Genomic DNA, 7,490 nt, shown 5'->3' on the forward strand with positions numbered 1-7,490 from the left:
GAGGGACTAATGTGTTTGTGAGAATTGCAGGATAACACAGGTAGTAGTCCCTTATTGATTCGGTTTACGTACCAGAGATGACCCCTAAAAATGTGTGAAGACATTCAAGACAATGGTGGTATGTGAAGACATTCACGATGAAGATTATGACATGAGAAGACATTCATATGAAGACTATGGAGCGCGAAGACATAGTTGTTTCGCAGTTTCCTTTCTTCTTTGTTGAGTCATAGGAACCACCGTACTATTAAGTGGGGTCCAAGTGAACAAAGTCAGGGTGACTGAAGTGATGCTCAACCAAATCCTATGTCTTCGAGCGAAGACAATGAGAGCAAATCTTATCCAGAGACGGATGAGTCAGCTTTACTTGTAGTCCAAGTCAAGCTGCCACATGTGTTTGAAATCCGACCATTGGACACATGTCGGTTCCTTAGTGACCCAGGTTCATTTCAGACAAATCAGGTCGGGTTGCCTTCTGGCTATAAATAGCCCACCCCCTACACCATAAATTGGTGGCTGCTCAGAGTTAGTGCATGACTTTTGTCGTTTGAGAGCAACCCACCTCCGAAGAATTTGAGAGAGAGATCCTTGCATGGACAAAGCCCTAAACACGAAGAGCCAAAGGGTGTTAGGCATCACTAAAGTCTTTCTGTCTGTGTGACCTGAAGACTTGTTACACTTGAGGACTATGAATCCTCCAACCGGTTAGGCGTCACATTCTGAGCATCCAAGAGCCATTGAGGATTGCCAGTGAACGAAGTCTGTGAAGGTTTGGAAGTCTACCTTGAATACTTACCAGAGTGATTGGGCGAGGACTAGGTGTTCTTAGCTCAAGGGGAATAAGGTGAAGATGCGGTCTTCTGAGTTAAATCTCAGCCTCCCTAACCAGACGTACATTTGTCACATCAACTAGAACTGGTCTACCAAATCCTTGTCTTCACCAAGCAAATGGTTCTATCCTTCACTTTCCTTTACTTTACAGTTTGTCTTCGTGAAGTCATTGCCTGCCTGTCTGTTCTGATTGACTTCACTGAGTGAAGACTATTAACTATTTGGCTTCATACTGTCTTCCATCCTGATCCATACTACCTAGCTGCTGATAGTCTTCGTGCTTTCATTTCATTTCTTAATGACTATGGCATGTCTAGTGTAGTCTACCTCCGCTGCATATCAATAGGTTCATTTCTACTGTTTGTCTTCAAAGACCTCGTGCTTTGAAGACTTTTGTAAAAATCGCCTATTCAACCCCTCTAGTCGATAACTAGCACTTTTAATTGGTATCAGAGCAAGGTGGTTCCTTGTTCTGTGTGATTCGGTTTAATCACCTAGAGTTTTAGCTATGTCGACTGCAGGGATAATCAAGGTCTCCGTTGCATGCCCCATTTTTGATGGTCATGATTATCCCAGATGGAAGGCTATGATGAGGAAGCGCCTCCTTGCGATGGACAGTGAGCTTTGGACTGTCATGGAGATTGGTCTCACCGATTTGTGCAAGAAGGCGCATGCTGACGATATTCAAAAATATACTCTTCTGGATATCAAGGCGAAGGCTGTTATATGCTCTTGTCTATCCAGAAATAAATTCAGGCGCATCATGCATCTCTGCAATGCAAAGCTTATATGGGACCGGATCTCTGATGTTTATGAAGGTCATTGAACATGTCAGGACCCCTGGTTTCTCAAATTCAAAGGGTCGCTCAAAACAATGACTCCTGAACCAGAGCCATCTTCTCTTACCTACTGCTTCATGGCACGTGGTGCCAAGGTAAACTCACGCGATGCTTACTTTCAAACATCCAGTGAAGATGACTCTGAATGTGAATCTAAACCTAGCTACAAAACACTTGCTAAAATTGCAACGAAACAATGAAATGCTATGGAGCACATTCAAAAGTTGCTAGACAAAAGCGACGACCTGTTGGACGCGGAAATGACTCGAACTTAGTCCTTAATTGAAGACATTAAAAATCTTCATGTTAAGTATGAAGAACTTGAAAGTCGTCATGAAACTCTCTCAGCTACTCATGAGATTCTTTCCTATGATTATCTTCAAAGGAAGCAAGAACTTGAGAACCTGATAGCGTCTCATGAAGATCTTCAAAAGGAGAATGAGTCACTTCAGGCTCAACAGATCAGTACCGCTCAGGAAGACTTTGAGCCACCATGTTTAAAATATCTTGAGCGTGATAATGCTATCTCCGTTGCTGATGTTATACTGCTGCTATTGTTGCTATATCTTCAACTGCTGATGTGGTAACTAACCCCTCTTCTGAGGATACCACTACCATTGCTGATGAGAATGCTAGGTTGAAGACATTGCTTGAAACAGGGATGTACAAAAGCCTCAAAGGGCATCAAACTCTATGCGATGTCCTCAAGAAACAGATTTTAAACCGAAATCCTAGAAAAGAGGGTGTTGGGTTCGAGAGGAAAATGAACGTTGATGGTTCATACTCGAAGCCTGAGCAGTACCCCAAAACCACATGGGTTGCTGCAAAGGGTCCTTCAATGGATCCATCTACCTTGTCTGGCTTCACTTGTGCTAACCCTATTATCATTGATGAATCCTTTGATGCAAACTATAAACTATTTAAGAATCAGAATGGTGAAGTGTTTGCCAGGTATATTGGTACTAACTGCAGGAATGGATCACCTTAACTCAACAACACACGCTCTTAACTCAACAACCATCACTCAAGACCACAGTAGGTCCATCTCCTTTATTTTTGCGATGCATCATATTTGTGTTGCCGCTTATCCTCCTTCTCACTCTTGCCAGCGATGGCCTCGGTGTTCACACAAAACAACAAAAAACGTGTGTTGAATATGGTTAATACTAAGCCGTCTCTCTCTCCCTCTCTCTCGCTCGCTTTCTCTCACTCTCGCGATGAGAAATCTATTGTTTTCCCCTGCGACATTTTTCAGAGGTATGCATGTGTAGTTATCGATGTTTTCTTTTCCGTATATGGTCATAGTGGGGTGTTTATTAGCAATTCGGATTGCCGCCGGTATGAAAAAAAAGAATCTTGCGCTACAAATTATAAGTTTGCTTCCATAACAATATTTTAAAAATATTTAACAGGTAAATTAACATCATATTTAGATTCCACACATTTTTCTAATAAAATTTCATATATAATATGTTAAAATCGAAGTTATGGTTTAAAAGATACAGATAATTTAGAAAATCATTTGGTTTGACTGAAATATATTCCAAAATAATATTTAAAAATACTTAACAGGTAAAAATAATATCATATTCATATTCTACATATTTTTCTAATCAAATTTCATATATAACATGTTCAAATCGGTGTTACGGTTTAAAAGATATGGATGATCTTAAAAAGCATTTGTTTGACTTAAATATGATCTGCGGATGAATTACCTAAAACATCAATGGGGTTTCAAAAAATGTAAAATAACGGTTTGGGTGTGACTTAAATCCGAACGGAGGGTTGATTTCAGGAAAAGACATGGACTTTTATGTAAACCACAAAAATAATGATTCATTTTACTTAAAATAGGACTACGGGTTGAATTCTCTAAAATAGAGGGACTTTTCCGAAAAATGCTATGACGGACGAAAGAAACCCAATTTGCTTTATCATTAGGTAAAGATTCACCTCCTACAAGACTATTTGCTAGGGCTCTAAAGCCAAAGTTCTCAGATGATGCACTTAGACTCATTGCTTCTAAGCCACCCCTGAAGATCTGGGTGGTTAAGAAGAATTAACTCTCTTTTGCAGGGAAAGGTCTCCAGCCGGAAATCAAGGACTTTTGATGCTTATGTTGGGGACCTAAAACATCTTGTGGGTTGCAAGATAAAATGCAAAATGGTCTTACTATCTATTTCATCCCAGGATTTCTAGACAAACATCCTATCTACCCTAACAAGGATCTGGACTTTGATAATATGCTTGTTCGTCAAATGTTTATGCTTCACATTTCCCTTGGTGAAGCCTATCCCCCAAACCGCACTATAGGGTACGACACCAAAGGCCTCAGAGTGGATTATGGATATTGGATGCACTAACCACATGACTGGTGATCGAAGTCTTCTTATGGATTCAACCCTACGTCCGTCTGACAAAAGTCACATCACATTTGCTGACACTGGTAAAAGCAAGGTATTGGGCCTAGGTAGAGTTGCAATCTCAAAGTATCAGCACATGGATAAAGTGATGCTTGTTTAATCCCTTGGTTTCAACTTAATGTCTATCTCAATGCTTTGTGATTTGAACATGATTGTGATATTTGGAAAATATCGTTGCCTTGTGCTTATGGAATCTGACAAATCTCTAGTCTTCGAAGGGTATTGAAAGGTGATCTGTACATGGTAGATTTCTCAGCAGGACCACAGTTGGCTGTATGTCTTCTAGCAAAAGCTTCAGAGTGCTGGCTCTTGCATCGGAGGCTAGGGCATGCGGGCATGAGGAACTTGCACACTCTCGTGAAGAAGAAGCATGTCATAGGCATCGAGGGCGTAAAATTCAAGAAGGATCATCTATGTGGTGCTTGCGAAGCTGGAAAGATGACTCGGGCCAAGCATCCCTCGAAGACAATCATGACAACGACACGTTCCTTCGAGCTGCTTCACATGGACTTATTCGGCCCTACTCACTATTCTACCCTTACTACCACTGCTTGCCTCTATGGCTTCGTCACTGTTGATGGTTACTCGAGATATACATGGGTGCACTTAATTCTCTACAAGACTGAAGTGCAGGATGTCTTTAGACGATTCACCAATCGTGCCATGACCAACTATGGCATTGAGATCAAGCACATCTGAAGTGACAACGGCACAAAATTCAAGAACATTAGCCTCGACACTTATCTTGATACATTAGACATCACACATGAGTTCTTGGCTCCATACACCCCTCAGCAGAATGGCATCATGGAGCGCAAGAACAGAACCCTCATTGAGATGCCACAGACGATGCTTGATGAGTACAAGACTGCAAGGAAGTTCTGGCCTGAAGCTATTGATACTGCATGCCATGTAATCAACCGTGTTTATCTTCACAACTTCCTCAAGAAGACATCATATGAGCTCCTGACTGGTAAGAAGCCAAATATCAGCTATTTCAGAGTATTTGGTGCTAGGTGCTGGATCAAGGATCCGCATCACACTTCAAAATTTGCACCGAAAAGCACATGAAGGATTTATGCTTGGCTATAGAAAGGATTCGCACTCCTACAGAGTCTTCAACCTCTTTCACTACAAAGTGCTTGAAACTATGGATGTGCGGTTTGATGAGACTAATGGCTCGCAAAGAGAGCACCTGCCAAATGTGCTAGATGAAGCTACACCAAGTGAATCTATCAAGCTAATGGGTACTGGAGAAATCATACCTTCAGAGGCACAGGCTGAAGAGGAACATCATTTCTTCACCTAATCAGCCCGAAGACACAGCTCAGCCTGAAGCCAATGCTGAAGATGAAGACAATGATCAGCAAGGGAAGAATCTTCGTCCAGTTCATCCTTGTGTTGCAAATGAAGTACATATTGAGAAGATAATTGATAGCATCAATGCACATGGTCCCCTCACTCATTCAAGAGCAACACAACTAGCAAATTTCTATGGGAACTTTGCATTTTTCTCAATATCAGAACCCAAGAAAGTTGACGAAGCCTTCATGGAACCTGAATAGATTCAAGCTATGTAAGAAGAGCTTCATCAGTTCAAGCTAAACAATTTGTGGGAGCTTGTAAAGTGTCCAGATCCTCGCAAGCACAATATCATTGGTACCAATTGGATCTATCACAACAAACAAGATGAGCATGGTCAAGTTGTTAGAAACAAGGCTTGTCTCATTGCTCAACGTTACACACAAGTTGAAGGGATTGACTTCAAGGAAACATTTGCTCCTGTGGCTAGGCTTGAAGCCATTCGCATACTGCTTTCCTATGCCAACCACAACAACATTCTTCTGTATCAAATGGATGTCAAAAGTGCCTTTCTCAACGGCAAAATTGAAGAAGAATTGTATGTCGCACAACCACTTGGTTTTGAAGACCCAAAGCATCCTGACATGGTATACAAGCTCAACAAGGCACTGTATGGCCTCAAACAAGCACCTCGCGCTTGGTATGACACACTCAAAGACTTCCTGAAGAGGAAAGGCTTCAAACCTGGTTCACTAGATCCCACTCTTTTTACGAAGACATATGATGGTGAACTGTTTGTATGCCAAATCTATGTGGATGAAATTATCTTCGACTGCACTGACAAAAGATACAGTGATGAGTTTGGGCATATGATGCAAGAGCAATATCAGATGTCAATGATGGGTGAGCTGAAATTCTTCCTTGGTCTTCAAATCCGGCAGCAGAGTAATGGCATCTTCATATCACAAGAAAAATACCTCAAAGACTGCCTGAAGAAGTTTGGAATGCAAGACTACAAAGGGTACACGACGTCAATGCCAACCAAAAGTCATCTGGGCCCCGACGACAATGGTAAAGAGTTCGACCAAAAGGTATACCGCTCCATGATTGGTTCTTTACTCTACTTATGTGCATCTAGGTTAGATATAATGCTTAGTGTTTGCATGTGTGCCTGATTCCAAGCGGCACCAAAGGAATCACATCACTTAGCTGTGAAGCGAATTCTTCGATATTTGGCTTACACCCCAACACTAGGATTATGGTATCCCAAGGGCTCAGAGATTGGTCTTGTTGGATTCTTAGATGCTGATTATGCTAGCGACAAGGTCGATTGCAAGTCCACATCAGGCACATGTCACTTTCTTGGACGATCTCTTGTCTGTTGGTCTTCAAAGAAGCAGAACTGTGTATCTTTCTCCACTGCTGATTCTAAATACATTATTGCTGGATCTTGCTACGCTCAGCTTCTATGGATGAAGCAAACTCTCAAGGACTATGGCATCCACCTGAAGCATGTGCCACTTTACTACGACAATGAAAGCGCCATCAAGATTTCCAATAACCCAGTTCAGCACCCGAAGACAAAGCACATTCAGATCCGTCATCACTTTCTTAGAGATCATGTCATGAAGAAAGATATTGGTATCATTCACGTCAATACTGTAGAGCAATTGACAGATATCTTCACAAAGCCCTTGGATGAGAAAAGGTTTTGCAAGTTGCGGTGTTAGCTAACTATCTTAGAATCCTCACATATCCTGTGATTGGACGCACATCCTAATGATTATGCATATTGATGACTTAGATGTGCAACACAAGAAGGAACGTATATCTCCAATCAATGAAGACTTACCCTCTAAGTGTGAATACATTAACGTGGAATTTGACTTCGGAGTGCCACGATAATTGTGTGTCGTGTCCGGGTCTAATACTTCCTATACGGTGGGTAACGCCACCACCAAAACTTTCTTGAAGATTTTCTTGTGGCGTCTTGATCGCATTATCTTTGCATTTGGTTTGTCTTCAACATTGATTTGACTTCAAGGTTTATCTTCGCAATGTTGATTGGGTCCTTCAGGATAAGATATATATA

Source organism: Triticum dicoccoides, chromosome 2A (genome assembly GCF_002162155.2).
Source record: "Triticum dicoccoides isolate Atlit2015 ecotype Zavitan chromosome 2A, WEW_v2.0, whole genome shotgun sequence".
Classification (NCBI taxonomy): domain Eukaryota; kingdom Viridiplantae; phylum Streptophyta; class Magnoliopsida; order Poales; family Poaceae; genus Triticum; species Triticum dicoccoides.